The sequence below is a fragment of the Bactrocera neohumeralis genome, chromosome 4 (genome assembly GCF_024586455.1).
Source record: "Bactrocera neohumeralis isolate Rockhampton chromosome 4, APGP_CSIRO_Bneo_wtdbg2-racon-allhic-juicebox.fasta_v2, whole genome shotgun sequence".
Lineage (NCBI taxonomy): Eukaryota > Metazoa > Arthropoda > Insecta > Diptera > Tephritidae > Bactrocera > Bactrocera neohumeralis.
The window spans coordinates 60,766,588-60,784,676 of NC_065921.1; the positions used below are offsets into that span (position 1 = coordinate 60,766,588).

At 36.0% G+C, this 18,089-nt stretch overlaps 1 pseudogene; it reads right to left on the bottom strand.

Annotated features, from left to right (window-relative positions):
* Positions 1-5,558: 5,558 nt before the first annotated feature.
* Positions 5,559-18,089, bottom strand: part of LOC126754595 (cubilin-like) — a 295,041-nt pseudogene continuing 282,510 nt past the window's right edge.

An 18,089-nucleotide genomic window follows, 5' to 3' on the forward strand; every position in this document is an offset into this window, starting at 1 on the left:
TTTGAACGAAATTGAAGTATAAGAAAATGCTTTACGTATTTGATAATATGCACGATCGCGAACTCTTTTACGTTAATAAGAGTTTTAAAATTAAATAAATAATTGATCGCTTAAATTGGATTTAATTATTATTATTATTATTATTATTTTTTTTTTTAATGACCGTAAATATTTTATATGTATTATTTTTCTATATATATATTTGTTTGATATATAGTTTAAGTCCAAATGTCCTATAGGGTATACCTATAGGTGGATATTTTATTTGTTATGTGCTAATGAGCGCTCGTATTAGAGATCACTGCACTTTGTACATATGCATGTATGTGTATGTATTACGCTTTGTTTTTTACACAATCCTGCTTGGTTTTGTTGATCAAAAATCAAGGGGTATTGCGGGAATATGCCAATGTGGACTTTGAATATATTTTATACGCAATCCTGCTTGGTTTTGTTAGCCAAAATCCAAGGGGTATCGCGGAGCATACGCCAATGTGGACTTTGAAGCAATTTAGCGTATATACATACGTGACAATACACTATGTACAAATTTTAGATATCTCAAAAAAAAAAATTTGTGTATGTATATACATATGTTCGCAGAGATAAGAAGCCGCGAAAAGAGAATTTGATAATATTTTAATATTAGATCTGAATGTACATATGTATATTTGAATGTGTTGATTTGTATATGGTTTAATCTAGTGAAGAGCAAGTTATGCTCTTTATATGTTATAGAGGTATATGTAACATATATGTATGTATGTATGTATGTATGATATACTATTTATTTGCGCATATGCTCTTGATGTTTTTATACTCTCGCAACAATGTTGCTAACGAGAGTATTATAGTTTTGTTCACATAACGGTTGTTTGTAAGTCCTAAAACTAAAAGAGTCAGATATAGGGTTATATATACCAAAGTGATCAGGGCGACGAGTGGAGTCGAAATCCGGATGTCTGTCTGTCCGTCCGTCCGTCTGTCCGTCCGTCCATCTGTCCGTCCGTCCGTCCGTGCAAGCTGTAAATTGAGTAAAAATTGAGATATCATGATGAAACTTGGTACACGTATTTCCTGGCTCCATAAGAAGGTTAAGTTCGAAGATGGGAAAATCGGCTCACCGCCACGCCCACAAAATGGCGGAAACCGAAAACCTATAAAGTGTCATAACTAAGCCATAAATAAAGATATTAAAGTGAAATTTGGCACGAAGGATCGCATTAGGGAGGGGCATATTTGGACGTAATTTTTTTGGAAAAGTGGGTGTGGCCCCGCCCCCTACTAAGTTTTTTATACATATCTCGGAAACTACTATAGCTATGTCAACCAAACTCTACAGAGTCGTTTCCTTCAGGCATTTCCATATACAGTTCAAAAATGGAAGAAATCGGATAATAACCACGCCCACCTTCCATACAAAGGTTATGTTGAAAATCACTAAAAGTGCGTTAACCGACTAACAAAAAACGTCAGAAACACTAAATTTTTCGGAAGACATGGCAGAAGGAAGCTGCACCCAAGCTTTTTTTTTAAATTGAAAATGGGCGTGGCCTCGCCCACTTATGGACCAAAAACCATATCTCGAGAACTACTCCACCGATTTCAATGAAATTCGGTATATAATATTTTCTTATCACCCTGATGACATGTACGAAATATGGGTGAAATCGGTTCACAACCACGCCTTCTTCCAATATAAAGCTATTTTGAATTCCATCTGATGCCTTCTCTGTATAATACGAGTATAAACATTAGGAACCAATGATGATAGCGGAATAAAACTTTACAAAAATACGGTATTTGAAAAATATGTAAATGACGTATTATGAAATCTCGATTATCACTTTACCATGCGAGAGTATAAAATGTTCGGTGACACCCGAACTTAGCCCTTCCTTACTTGTTTTTCTTTTGTTTGTAGGTTATACGTCACTCCACAATTGCCGTTTATATGTATGTATGTATGTATATAGCAGGTGTTAATTTTTCTTTTACTCTGCTCTTTCTCACTTCACCTCACTTTTTGCTACCCCTCTTTTTATACTCTCGCAATAATGTTGCTAAGGAGAGTATTATAGTCTTGTTCACATAACGGTTGTTTGTAAGTCCTAAAACTAAAGGAGTCAGATATAGGGTTATATATACCAAAGTGATCAGGGTGACGAGTAGAGTTGAAATCCGGATGTCTGTCTGTCCGTCCGTCCGTCTGTCAGTCCGTCCGTCCGTGCAAGCTGTAACTTGAGTAAAAATTGAGATATCATGATGAAACTTGGTACACGTATTCCTTGGCTCCATAAGAAGGTTAAGTTCGAAGATGGGCAAAATCGGCCAGCTGCCACGCCCACAAAATGGCGGAAACCGAAAACCTATGAAGTGTCATAACTAAGCCATAAATAAAGATATTAAAGTGAAATTTGGCAAAAAGGATCGCATTAGAGAGAGGCATATTTGGACGCAGTTTTTTTGGAAAAGTGGGCGTGGCCCCGCCCCCTACTAAGTTTTTTGTACATATCTCATAAACTACTATAGCTATGTCAACCAAACTCTACAGGGTCGTTTTCTTCAGGCATTTCTATATACAGTTCAAAAATGGAAGAAATCGGATAATAACCACGCCCACCTGCCATACAAAGGTTATGTTGAAAATCACTAAAAGTCCGTTAACCGACTAACAAAAAACGTCAGAAACACTAAATTTTACGAAAGAAATGGCAGAAGGAAGCTGCACCCAGGCTTTTTTTTAAAATTGAAAATGGGCGTGGCGCCGCCCACTTATGGACCAAGAACCATATCTCAGGAGCTACTAGACCGATTTCAATGAAATTCGGTATATAATATTTTCTTAACACCCTGATGACACGTACGAAATATGGGTGAAATCGGTTAACAACCACGCCTTCTTCCAATATAACGCTATTTCGAATTCTATCTTGAATTCTATTTGAAAAATATATAAATGACGTATAATGAAATCTCGATTATCACTTTATCATGCGAGAGTATAAAATGTTCGGTGACACCCGAACTTAGCCCTTCCTTACTTGTTAGTTATTAATATTTTTTTTTTTCTTTTTCGCTTGTGGGTCGTTTCAACTCACTGTAATACATACATACTCGTATAAGTATCGTATGTGTATATTAATTTTAACACTGCACTTTGTATGTAGATATGAATTTTTTTTTTTCCCAATATGTTGGCTTTTATTGTTGGCCGTTATTTTGCGAAATTTTAACATTTTTTTTTTTTTTTTTTTTTTTAACTGCGACACCTCACCACCGTTGTCTTTTCACTTTCTTATGTAGGCCACCAACGGTTTTATTTAGTAACCGTTTTAAATGTATCACATCGCAATTTTTTCCCAACATTTTTTTTTTTTAACTTTTTTTTTTGTTCAACTGCGTCATTTTCCTCACCAAACCGTTGTCTTTTCACTTTTTTTATTTTGTAGATTTATCCACCAACGGTTTATTTGGGATGAAATGATGACCGTTTTAAATGTATCACATCACTGACCGTAGTAAATTATTTTGAGAGGGGGTCAGGTGCTCATTTAGCCAGAACCTAATAAAAGGAGGATTAAAAAAAACAAAAATGGTTTTATTTTATACTCTTGCTACTTGCAAGAATTAAAGCCAAGCAAATATTTAAGGGGAAAACGTCAACCAGAGGATCGGAGTTTAAGAAAATCAATATTATTTTAAAGATTCAAAATAGTCTCCTCTTAAAAAAACCAGAACAAATGGTTTTTTCTGTAAAATCAATTTATTTTATTCAAAATAGTCTCCTCTGCTTCAATACAGTTTATTGCACGGTCCAAAAGCATGTCGAACGAGTGTTTAAGCTCGTTGGCCGGTATGGCCGCCAGTATGCGGGTGCAAGCCGCCTCTACGTCTGCATAACGCTTTCCTTTCATGGGAAAATGTATTTTTTCGAAAAGGAAGAAGTCGCACGGTGCAATGTCAGGTGAATACGGGGAGTCGTTAATAGTTAAAATGTGACTTTTGGACAATTAATCGTCGAATGTTGAGTTCGGAGCAATTTTCGATCGTCAGTCAATTTGTGTGGAACAAACCGTGCAAACACCTTTCGTAAGCCCAAATGTTCGATTAAATGCGATACATCGATGTTTTGGAGATGTTCAATTCCATTTCCATGAATTTCAATAATGAGTTCGGCTGATTTTTGATGAATACGCGCACAGTTTCGATGGCATTTCCGGTAATCACGGATTTTGATTGGCCGACATGTTGATCGTCATTTATATCCTCACGACCACTTTGAAAACATTGAAACCACTCGTGCACTCTGCTACGGGATAGGCAATCATCGCCATAAACTTGTTTCATCAATTGAAACGTTTCCTAAAAGTTTTACCGATTTTAAAACAAAATTTAATCTTGGCTCTTTGTTCGAAGCTCATTTTCGCACCGGTAACACAAACATGATGACACTTAAAACGCAATAACTTGACTTCCAATTGATAAAATGAAATTTTCACTGGACAATCGATAAAAATAGCAGATTCTAACGCACCAGTCGACAAGGGGCGCTAGATTCAAAAAGTCCTGTTTACTTTGGAACACACCTTGTATATAATATATTGGAGTAGCGCGTAGTAGCGACTCGATTTTATCTACATATTTTTCTTAATACCACATACTAAAAAACCAATCATATGGAGCAAAGTCATGCGGATGTTCGAAAATCCTAATATTAAGTCCGATATCATCCATTTTCACATTATAGGTAGAAGTTATTATAAGATTTGTGCTCGTGGCAGTGGTCCGATTACGCCCATCTACGAGCTCGATTTTTTTTTTGTACTAGGGAACCCACATACCAAGTTTCATTGAGATATCTCATTTTGTACTCAAGTTACAGCTTGCGCGGCGGACGAACAGACAGAGAGTCAACCGGATTTTAAATTTTTCGTCGTCTTGATCATTTATATATATATAACCCTATATCTATACATACAACCGTTAGGTCACCAAAATTAGAATATTCTGTAGCAACTGGTTGCAAGAGTATAATGAATATATTAAAAGAGCAATGTACAAAATTTTATCTGAAATGATCAGCTTTTGCTTTTCGCTAATCGATAGCAGCGCACCAAGTTTCTATTGGCCTTGACGACTCTGCGCGAACCAAAGCTTTTTTTGCAATTTCAAAATTTCGGTGAGGTATTTGACTGAACATATAGTATTTCTCCAACTCTGATCACAAACAGTAGACCATTATATGCAAATCCGGACTTCCAGACGGCCAATCATCTACCACTACTACCACTTCTCTTTCTACCACTTCTCTTTCTGTCATCAATTGTAGGCTTTTGGAAAAAACAATCATTTTTTAACATCAGTTATGATAAGATTAAGACAAATGATCGTATAACTTGTATATTATAAGGGGCGATCCAAGTAGAGGTACTTTTCTCAATAGCCCTTTTTTGACAGATTACGCATAAGTCGTGACAAGCTGTCATGTTATTTTTGTTCAGTATGTATGGTGTATGGTGGCTTGAAAAGTTATGATCCCATTTCGACTTTTCGTATGAAAATTTAAATTTAGTTTTATTATAATTGTTTAAAGTTAACATAACGTTAGTTCAGAGCTAGTTACAATACTTTAAGGTTTTCGAAATTCAACCGTCTTGTTATCATGACCTTTTGTAATGGGTTGTCAAAAAAGTCTTGCGGTATTTTTATTGGATTTTTTTTTTATTGAATTTTTTTTTTGTATTGAAATTGAAATTAATTTTTGATGACTCATGCCCAGCTCTTGACCGATGCTACGGCTGCTACTATACCGGTCTCTTTCGACCAATTCAGCGATTTTATCGCAATTTTCGACGACAGGCCTTCCGGAGCGTGGCGCATTTTCGACCACCTCTACACCAGAACGAAAACGTTGAAACCATCGTTGTGAGGTGGAAATGAAAACTGTATCGGGTCCATAAACTGCACAATTCTTATTGGCGGCTTGAGATGCATTTTTGCCTTTATCGTAGTAGTACTCTAAAATATGCCGTATTTTCTCTTTATTTTGCTCCATGTTTGCGACGCTACAACTCACGAACGACTTAAAAGAAACGACAATCAATCAAACACGTGTTAGCGCGTGAAATGAGCTTTCCAAAAAGATATAGCATGACCCGATGCGACAAATGAAACTAGAACTACGCGCTTTCAACGCCAACTAACGAAAATACCGCAAGACTTTTTTGACAACCAATACATAAATAGGTATGCGGCTTTTTATCTTTCTCAATTAGTTTTAGGTGGTACAATCAATCTAAAATATGTTTAAGTTAATAGATGAAGTTTGCTTGTATAAATATACTTAACTAAATACATATATTTTTTTATTTTTATTTTTACTTTTTATTTAACAATTCTTTCATTATGAAATTCATTTAATTTCTGTTTATTATTTTCTGTTCCTGGTGTGCTTGTTTAATTGTTTCTGTTTTTGCTCACTTATTAATCGTAATACATTTTATATACCACTTAGTTAATACAACTATACATTTCTCTTTTTCTAGTGGGGTTTTTACAGTTTTATTCTCAAATCAGAATATGGTTTCGTACTTTCAATATCCAAATTGAATCTGTTTTGTTTTGGGTTTATATTTCTCAGGCAAAATGATCTACTGCAAACGTTCATAAAAACATTAAATTAAGTGTAACAAAAAAACACAGCGGAAAATAAAGTCAAGATTAGGATTTAATGTTTCAAATGCATTTTTTTATTAATCTGCCCAGGGTATTGAGTGATAGAAAGAGTAAAAATATAATATCTAAATAAGATCATCTTGTTAGTGGATAAAACTAACCCTGCTCATGCTCATCACACAGCAGGTGCATTATATGTTTTAAGCTAATAGCCCTGACAGACGACAGCGCTAATATGCACTAGCGGGCTTTATTTATATTTACTTGCTCATTTGACCCATGTTAATGGAAGTTAGTAATGCACAAAAATTTCGTGCATTTAGCTGAATTTACCAAATTTGATTAAGCAACACTGCTCAAAAATAGCCGATTTTTGCTATTTTTGACAGATGTCGCTTGAAGTATGCCGCCTTGTTTGTGTTTACAGCTTCAGAGGTAAAAAGTTTTTATATTGCTAATTAAATTATGTGCAAGCATATTAACAAAATTTTAGTACTTTTAGATGGCAGAAAATAAACAACGCACAGTTTGCTATCCATTTTTCCAATATTCTTAACTTTTCCGCACACTTTTATTTCACTTTTTTTTTAATAAATAAACAAATTTCACTATCAGCTGTCTAAATGTACAAGTCTGCCGTCTGTCATCATAAAATTGCAATGCGCATTAGCGTTGCTTACGGCGCATTAATTTTGCTCGTCTGTCAGGGCTATAAAATAGTTCTGCCTGAATGTTTTCACATATTTTCCGAGTCCATCTCGTTTTTATTCTGTGATTTTCTGTAATCATAAAAGCAAACCGAAACAACGGAAATATGATTTACTGATTGCAACAAATACCTTATCCGACACAGTTTTCTGAAGCTTTCGTCGATATTCTCAGTTGTAAATAAGTAAATATTTCCTGGGAATAAATTTCGATATCGTTCGAAACGAAATTTTGATCGCTGCAATTAATCTCTCGAATATGATTTCGGGACTTTGTACTCAATCCTAAATGCAAATGCCGAAAATAAAAAACAACAGTACGTATGTATATATTTACGCGATTTCTTCCCATTTCCTCTCTCATATCTTTGTGAGATATTTGCCTAACTGGGAGCCAAAACTATTATCTCTTATTTCACACAATCTTTGTTTATCATGTCCTTGCGAAATAAGGAGCTTTACGATTTTTCATTTACTTCGTATAAGTGAGTTTCAGCGATGGAAGCCTAATTGACCTAAGTTAATCTAAGCAGGGCATATAAATAAAGAAATATACCAGGTTGCAATGAAATTAATTATACGAGTCCTCTAATGTTTTTCGAGGAGATTAATATCATATGCAGATAATCTGTTACACTTGTGAGCCTAATGGCTTGCCATTCAACCAATACTCGTACTTTTAGTGTCTGTTCTGATAGGAGCTCTCACAGGTGTGATCTCCGAAGCGCACCTTTTCCAGATTCAACCATAGATCGCGTTGTGCCGCTACTTTCAGTTCCCAAATGCATTGCCGCCATCGCCAATGCTTTCTCTTACGGAAACACCAATTCACCATCAGGCGAGGACCGTAATGTTATGGGACTACATAGCGGACCGCGAAGAAACTCATAAGACGCCTCGAACAGTGGATTGGGATTCTTGAAAAAGGACGTGATCGCATGTTGACCCTGTACGATCATTTCCAGGTTCATCTGATCCGCTGAGGATATTACACTCACAAACCTCTTTATGTTGTCGCAGCAGCAGGCGAGATTGTTCTAGAATTTCTCTCGCTCCGCCAAAATGACCAGCTTTTCGACACGTTCTTCATGACAACGCTTGCAGCCATTGTTATTGTACGGTAATTCCTTGAATGATACATGTAATTTCCATTACTGCGCGTGCATATAGTCGACGATCAATAACGAACTTTTATTAGTAGCTTACGTCGAAGCCACCGGTGGGTGTATTTTACCACCCAGATGTTTCCAGACAAACATAACTTCATCGCAGAACGTATTCGGGGACTGGATCTCCCAAGCGTGTTTTATCGAAGAACTCATAATGCGCCCAATAATAGGGCGATGAGTCACTATAGGAGCCTGTTTTAAAATCGAATTGCACTTATAGCGAAAAACTAGTGGTCACGAAGTTCGCCTTCCTATGGGTCGTGAAAATGTATCGCAGAAGGTTTTGATAATACGCGCCGGATCGGGATGATCTGAATTGTAAATGGTTAGCGATTCACCGCAGTCAACATCATATTTGAGTATCGGTGATTTCATCCGATTTATGTGGAAGCTACAAAGAAGAAAATGAAAATAAAACATTAGTTGGGGTTAGGAAAAATAGAACAAAATTTTTCCTTTAAAAAAGGTCTAAATACGGTGTACTCTCGCTCGACGCCGCTGATGAGGCGGTTTCGATTAGGGGTAAACACTCATTATCCTATCGTGCCGACTAAACTTAAAAGCAAGAAAGGAAGACAAACAGCAACACAAAAACCCAGAAATTAAGCCACCATTAGTAAAAGATTAACAATAGGCGATACAGCTTAATTTTTTATAAGAGGCTTAAATGAAACCCAAACTTAGATGCTAATAAAGAAAGCAGCTACAGCACATTATATCTATAAAAAGATGATTGGGCACAATTGGGGACTATCGACTCGAGTAACTCATTGCCTCTACACACTACACTACATTATAATTTACTGTATATTGAATATGGAAAAGAAATACGAGGTAAAGCGTATGGAAAGCATCAAAGAGAAGCTAGTATATGTGTCAGTGGAGTCCTAGGGCTATGCCAAATCAGGCAGGCTTTCTTTCTACCCAATGCCACGGGTTTTCGAAATTTTAGAGAACTGAACTTAAATTTTAAAAATAGTAGGAAAGAGGCGAGGTGAATAGAGACACACGATACACATATCCATCCGTATTTGGAACCAAACTACATAAGCGAGTGCCACCTCCCACTGCAATTTTTTGCAAAATAAGATACAAGAATCGCCTTTCCACTGCAGTGTCTTCTAAGTTGACATGAAAGAAATTTATAAAAAAAGGCCTTCTTGTTCTGACAAGGAGTGTGTGTTTTCAAGTCTTATATAACGTTTTAAATAAAATTAATTTAAACATTTTTCCCTAAAGAGACATGTTTGGCATCGTGACATCGTTGTCGCACTATCTCTAATACAATAATAACGAAATACAGCAACCTCAAGATATGTTCAACGTGTCCTTTTCCACTTGCTATGACATCACCTTGTTACTACGCTTAAATGCCGAAAAATATGCAATCATTCCGAAATATAGAACAGAGTGCGAATTGGATAACACTGCAAAAGATAGTTAGCAGGACCGAACGTTAAAGGGTTGAGGACGTGGTGTGTGTTGAGGAAGTGCAAAGAGAATTGAGTGTAAGATTTCTTAAAAAATGAAATTGCAAACCTGTCACACAAGCATCAGCCCAAATTTATCTATATGCATGTATGTAAGGTAACTGTAAGTCGGCACTTATGTGCTAGGGTATACCACGCAATCCGCTCAGACCCTACTGTGAACTATATAAGGCTAAAATCCGATTTTCTGTCTTAAACAGTATAGCACAGGGTTCGACCACTCAGTGCTGGCCCTGAGCCTATACTCTTGAGCCTATAGGTGTTAACGGTGATTGGTAGAGAGTCAAGGAGATAGGCGGTTAATGAGGTCGCATGGAAACACATACATACGTAAACTCAGTTGTGTGTATTTGTTGGCTTGTCGAGAATTTCGGTAAATACATATTGTTTAAGCCAATGCAATTTCCTTAGCGGTACGTGTGGAATTTTTGAAATTCGCATATTTTGTTGCTACTAATTTGAGCTCCATGGAATAAATCCAATTTTTTAACGTTTTTAACAATAATCCTCTTTGGTGGAACATCTGCATCTTTCGAAATAATTGTGACATTGAAAAAATTTTATTAACAATATTATTTTTGAATCTGAATTTGAACCACACCGAGAAGACATGGATGGAATTTTCGAAACAATTATATTTTGTCATGAAATTTGTACCCAGTTACAACCAATGGGATTATAGAAACATTTGCATTTTTCATGAGAATAAGTTTTCGTTCTCCTTTCACTTTATTCGCAAAATTAAGTTTTCAATTTAGTTTGTATTTCGTGCATTTTAGCTTTGTTTCTTAATTTTATATTTGGCCTATTTGGATACTTCCATAAGCGGGACATGAAATTGCAGTGCATAATAAAATATTATGTCAGATTTTGTTATGCAAGGATATGTAATTGAATGAATTTTAGCTAACAACGACTCCACCGTTTCATTCCCACATTCACAGCGTTTGGTTTGCGCCGGGATATAATTTTATGCCGCAAACATTTCAAAGGCTTCCAGAATACGAGGCATTTTTACATGTGTGTGGATGTTGCGAACATTGCTAGAGCTACAGTTGTATTGTCTTACTAAAAATGATATTTTTGTGGTTGACTGCTTGGCTACCTGCCAGTTTGCCAGCTTTCTAGCCTGTTTGCGAAAGCTTTAGCTGCATCTTGCCTTTCACCATTACGGTGGATCACCCGCAAAAATTGGCGTGAACTAAGTTACTTTTATTATTATTATTTTCATTTCATTAAGTTTACTAGTTCCATTTCGTGCCATTTTTATCTGCAATGTGAGTAGGTTTTTTCGGTTATTTAGTTAGGTTAGCTTTTTGAATTTTCAACACCGCAGACTACCTTTTTCAGGGCATTGGTAGTCTCGCGCTCGTTCTCTCACCAAAGCTCCCGTGGCACCTGCCGCACATATACACACATGTATACTCTTACGTGCACACGTAGTTCAAGGATTTGGCTGCAAGTCTGCTCAATAATAACTACATACAAGCGACAACTTTTTCCCTCCACAGCTTTATGATGACCCAATACTCTTGTTTGACGTCCATGCTCGTTATTGAAAAAGTTTTTGTCATCAGAATTACTGATTTACACCGTTCGCTGTTTGCCTCACCGTTCGTATCCTCTATCTACATACAAGTGCAGTGTGGCGCATTTTCTATATACCATATGTGAATTATATTTTGTAGTATTTGTAATAACATGTGAAATCAATATTTTTTATGCTGAACACTTTCTACTTAATTAATATTTTAATTTCAACAAAAAGAAGCTTTTAATACAAATACTTGCTAAAATGGAATTCAGAAGAAACTCTTTGTATTTTACTCTTAGTAATTAGTTTACATTGAGAATGAAACGCTTTACCAAAATTGTATATACAGTGCTTTCAAAAAAATAACGTTTCTCCTTTGCACGATCAAATCGCGGAAAACTCTTTTTGAGTTTTTTCCTAATTCCTTCTTCAATTGTGATAATTGACAATCTTCTTAATGTGTTACGTCGAGCCGAGAAATAAGAAAAATGAGTGCTCAGTATAGAAATGTTTCGAAAAGACAGTCTTTAAATACGAATAATACATTTGAGAGGAGAAATTTAGATGCCAGAAAGAGAAAGGAATCTTTAAAAATTGAGGACATAGCTATTATATTTTGGAAGAAACCTGAGAGAAGTAAAAACAAATGTTTAAAAAGGGTTTAAATATATATATGTCTTCAAAAATCTGGCATCAAACGCAGCAGTGCTGTAATGAAACCCTTACTTTCAAAAGCACGCACTGAGAAAAAGTTGGAACGCAGGAAAATATTAACCGTGATTGGGCCAAAGTAATATTTACAGTTGAGTGAACTTTAGTATTGTTCAACTCCTTGAGAAATGATACACTACAAATGTTTATGGATGCTTCTCTACTCATGTATTTTGGAATTTGAGGGGCTTCACTGAAAACCTAAAATCCGTTAGAATGATAAAATTGTATAAAGAGGAGTTACAGAGCAACTGAATGGCGGAATATCTAGTCATAATTGTTAACCGTACTGAAAGAAGACTATGATATGAAACATAAGAGCAGACTCTGTACTCAATGGAAGCAAGAAAACTGTTAGTTTTGAATTTACAGTCAACAGACGGCAATCAAATAGGGAATATTCGGGCTTCAATGAAAGCCAAAATGTCAAAAAAACATTTTACGTTAATTAAAGATTTTATTCTCTTACCTCAACACAACTGAAGGTCGCTTTCTGCGAAATAAGCTGAACATTTAATTACAAGTTGCCGTCAAAGATGTCAATAATTACGACATTTTCCTAATAAACCCTATCTTCTTCTTCTTTACTGGCGTAGAAACCGCTTACGCGGTTATAGCCGAGATAACAACAGCCAGTTGTTCTTATCTTTTGCAAGGTGGCGCCAATTGGAGATTCCAAGCGAAGACTTGAAGAGAGGACTTTACTTCTCAATTGCCTACTCAGTCCAAAGAAGCACCTGCTGGCAAGTGTTAATATGCCTTGAATTTCCAGCCTGACATTTTTGGTGGTGTTTATACTAATTCCAAGATAGATGAAATTATCTACGACCTCAAAATTATTATTATGCCAACATGGGTGCCTAGTGCCTAGTGCGACGACTGTTTGTTTGATGACAGGAGATATTTCTCTTGCCTTCGTTTACTACCAGACCCATTTGCATCGCTTCATTTTCCATTCTAAAAAAACCAGAATCTAGTACTACAAATAATCATATCAGCCTCAACCCATTTGCAGATTTTTCCTCGTGAAAGCTGAATTTACCTACTGTTGCGCCAAAGATACCATCCTTGCCCACCTGGCGTCAAAGTCGCCAAGCACTACTTTGACAACGTGGCGGTGGCAGCTCTCATAGGTGCGCTCCAAGCGCTCATAGAATTCATCTTTGGTCACATCGTCCTTCTCTTTCGTCGAGTGAGGGGGCAAATAAGCGATATGTTGAAGAACCTCGCTTTGATGCAGATTGTGGCTAGATGTTCATCCACCGGAATGAATGATAGTACTCGGCGACGAATTCTCTCTCCCAGCACGAGTCCCAGACCTAACTTGCGCTCCTTTATATGGTCACTGTAGTAAATGCCACAAGGATCGACTCGCCTCAGTCCTTGTCCCGTCCATCACATTTCGTGGACCGCGGTGATGTTAGCCTTCACTCTAACGAGGACAACAACCAGCTGGGCAGCGGCACCTTCCCAATTAAGAGACCGGACATTCCAGGTGCATGCCCTCAAATCGTAATCCTTATTTTGTTTGCCATGGTCGTCATCAAAAAGAGAGTTTCTTATCCGAGGCAATCTATAATTTTTTATGGTGGCGTTTCTTACGTGGCGGGTCCCAAACCCAGCAAACAACCCTGCGTAGGGGATGTTTCGCCTTCTCAATTTAGCTAGCCTTCAAACGGATGTTCTTAGGCAACCCAAAGGATACTTGGTCAAAGACCGGAAGACGTGAGCTGCTTGATCTATATGTAAAAGAATCGTTTCTGGCCGCTCCTAAGTGAATGGCGATCAGAGAAATTTGCTCACTTTCGTGAACTTCTACACATGACTCCCTTCTCCTATCACACTTTGGAAAACGAAAGCGTTAATTTTTGAATGCCCTGTACATAGAGGTACTGTATTATTATACGTAATTATTTTAATATTATTTTCTATGAAGTGGCATTTGAGTGCATATAATTAATGTTCCTTACTTTCACTGTGAACTCCGTCTTGTACTAGCCCACATTCTTATTTAAAAAAGAAAACCAAAATTCCAGCTCTTGCCATCCGAGAAGTTACCATCATCTTAAGGAGTCAGTAGGGCAATCTTTTTTAAATTTTTTTTTTTTTTGGCATTTTCTGTTCCCTTATACCCTTAGAATTAATGTAGAAATACATTTTAGCATTGGAAGGTTTCGACGTTCGAAGCGCTCGGAGTACACACCTGGTACAGTACACACCAGTAGCGCAAACTTTAAACGCGTTTTTCTCAAAAGACACTTTTGTAAACCGACGGACACGATTCCGGTCGAACCACTCAACCCATTCGCTTATTTTTTTTTTTAAATGTTCACAAAACGCCTGGCTATCGTCCCTACTAACTTCATAATCTTTTATAATTTATTGACAATGTTATGTTACGAAATTTATGTAAGAAAACGCGGGGAGAAATTAAAAAAAAAAGTAATTACTTTTTTTATTTTTCAACATTTTTTCATGATTCTGGTAGGGACGACAACCATTCTCGTACCTTTTACGAATAAATTGGGTTTTTGTGTTTCAGATGATCCAAACGTGAGAAATCGTGTTCACCAGCGAAAAAACGCATCTCATTCACCCAGCCATTTCTCTGACAGATGCCATTAAAAAAAATCCGAAAAAATTTGTTTATACACTCCACGATATATGTACAACATGATATGTGAAAAGAGTTCTAATGTAGAACAAAAATTTCTTAGAAAAAAAAATGTCAAAAAAACAGGCCAGATTGCCCTACTGACCCTTACCCTTACCCTTAATAACTTTTAAGTCGGAGTAGATCTCTATCTCTCATATTATTTTTAAACTTTCGCCTAAAAACAAATATTTATTTACAATCACATAAATTTCTTTAATTACTATGTTTGAGCGAGAAACTTCTGCAAACAGCATTAAGTTCTATAATCCTGCAATTGCTGCTCCTTTTCCATTTTTCTGATATTTGGAAGTTGATATAAACGCCAATTTCACAAACTTAATCTTCGCTGCTGGCGAGTTAGGTTCTGGTGAATTTGCTTTAATTCGCAATTAAGCTTTTGATCTATCAGTAGAGAGTTGAAGATTGTATGCGCGGAAGGAGAGAGGAATGAGAAGTATGAAATTAAAAATTATATTGGACCTGGTCTACGAAAAGGGGGCTTAGGTGTCAAAAAAAAGGAGAACAATTAATGAAGTAACGAGAAACTGACGAATATTTTTAACAGCTTATCCCAGAAAACTAGTTTTCGCACGTTAGCCCTCTTTTCGTAGACCAGGTCACATATTATGGGAAATGAATTATCTTATTTGGGGGCGTACGAAAAGTGTCTCCTACCAAAGGCTGGTATTGGAATTTAGCGTAAATTTAAACATAATTAGAATTTGTTGGATTAATTTTGAATTTTAACTTTAGCATGATGCCATGGAGGGTTGTAAAAGTAATAAATATCCTTATTTGTAATTTTCAAGTCATAAATTACAAAACTTAAAATACTGAAATTTTAAATATGGATTTGGTACGAACAAAATATTCGAAACGCTATGAAATATATGAATAAAATCGCAGGGCTGTTTAACATCTAAAAAATATGAAGATGCATATACAGTTGTCCACAAAAAAAAGAGCAGTGACTATATGTATGAGAAAAACGAATTTTTAATTTTCATTAACAAAAATATTTTTGATGTCAAAAATTTTTGCACCATGTAATTTGCTAAAGACCTATTAATATTTTCAGTTTTCATATATTTCAATTAAATATAAACAAAATTTTATATCGCTGTTTATATCAAGAAAACTAAAAAACTAGTTCCACATAAAAATAGGAGTATGTTATGTGAGTATAATACGAGGCCGTTCTATATTTTATTATATTAATGCTTCCAAAGTTTCACAGAATATTAAAATAATTAATTTTTCGTTGAATAACCTCGATTTTTTAACACAGCATCACATCTCCGAGGCATGGAGTCTATGAGATCCTGGCAACATTTCATTGGTTTTCCTTTCCAAGCCTCTTTCACTATTTGCCATAAATCTGTCGAATTAGTTGGTTTCTCTTCAGCTACTTACTTCTTGATATCTGTCCACAGGTTTTCTATGGGGTTGAGACCAAGAGACTGAGCATATCACTGTATAACCTCAACCCCGTTACCCCTAAGCCATTTTTTGCGCACTTGGAAGTACATATGTTTATTATTCCATGAGGTATGTGGCAACATTACCTCTAATATCTATTATTTAGACATATACCCTTTATCCATGGTGCCTTCAATTAAATGAAATGGGCGCATACCACTATGTGAAAAACAACCTCATACCATGATTTTGCGCCGTAATGTTTAACGGTTTTTATGGTAAACCGGGGATTATATTCTTAGTAAGGGGGACGTCGGACAAAGTTCTTAGATACTACCAAATAACTCAACTTTGGATTCGTCTGACGACAATATGTTTCGCCATTTAGCCACGGGCTAGGAGCCATGCTCTTTTGCAAATTATATGCGGGTTTCCACGAGCTTATTTTTGAGTAGCAGTACTTTTCGTGAACTTCTGGTAAATAATTTGTTCTGCTCCAAACGCCTACAAAAAGTTTCAGTTTTAACTGACAAATGTAGTTCGTCATGGACGCTACTGGCTGAAGCAAAAGGATTAATTTTGCAGTAGCGTACTATATTGCGATCGTTTGCAGTGAATGTTTGTGAAATTTAAGGCATTTGCTACCATTTAAGGAGATTATTTTACGATTTCTTGGATCTCTTTATAAGATTTTCCTAGTTTTCTCAATTTTTTTATCGTTTCCCGCTTTTCCTCTGTACAATGATTTCCTCTACCAGCTGTAGAAAAGCCCAATGATTAAATAAAATAATAACTAATTAAAATTGCTGCTAAATTATGGAACTATATTTACTTTTCTAGTTTCGTGAATATTTTTTATGTTAAGGACTATTTTGAAAACGAAATATCGAATACTCCTATTACACAGTACAACAGCTAATCTGGGGGGTGAGAAATTCCAAGTCAGGGTGATGGTATTAGGTCAGTATAGTAAAACCCTCAAAGGGTTTGGCTTTCGTAAGTGTCAGTTTTTTTTATGACCTTTTAAATTTTTTCCTTATTCCCAAAATGTTATAGTGAACGAAAATTGGGTACCAAATATAGTGTGTAAAAGCTGCTACAACCGTCTAATGGATTGGAAAAATAGATAATAGTAGTGGTTCGAGAGTTATGTTAAACTACGTTTTTGCCAAAATGTTACAACTAAGCAAAAAAAACATCAAGATAAGGAAAAAATTTAAAAGGTCATAAAACAAAACTGACTCATACGAACGCCAAACCCTTTGAGGGTTTTACTATACTGACCTAATACCATCACCCTGACTTGGAATTTCTCACCCCCCAGACAATAATCCCAAAAATGTTCCACAGCGTTATTTTGTGGAAAGCAATAACAAGTCTCTCCGAGAACAGAATCAGAATAGCGATCATCACAATAAAATTTTGTTTTTTATTTTAATGCTAGTATCCAGTTATATGTACCGTTATTGTTCCGTGTCATTTACATGTGATTTAAAAAATTTATGCAGCCAAACATATTATCCATATGGGCACTTCTATTATTTTGTGGTCAACTGTACATGTGATACAAATCTCTTTCTAGAAATAAGTAGATTAGTGAGGGACATTTACACCATCGAATTGTTGAGAGTTTCGAAACAGAATTTCTTCATTATTTGCAAAGTTTTGTAGATTTAGGTACATGATAGATAGATGTAGATTCAGTCTTGCTTTTGGCATTCTTAT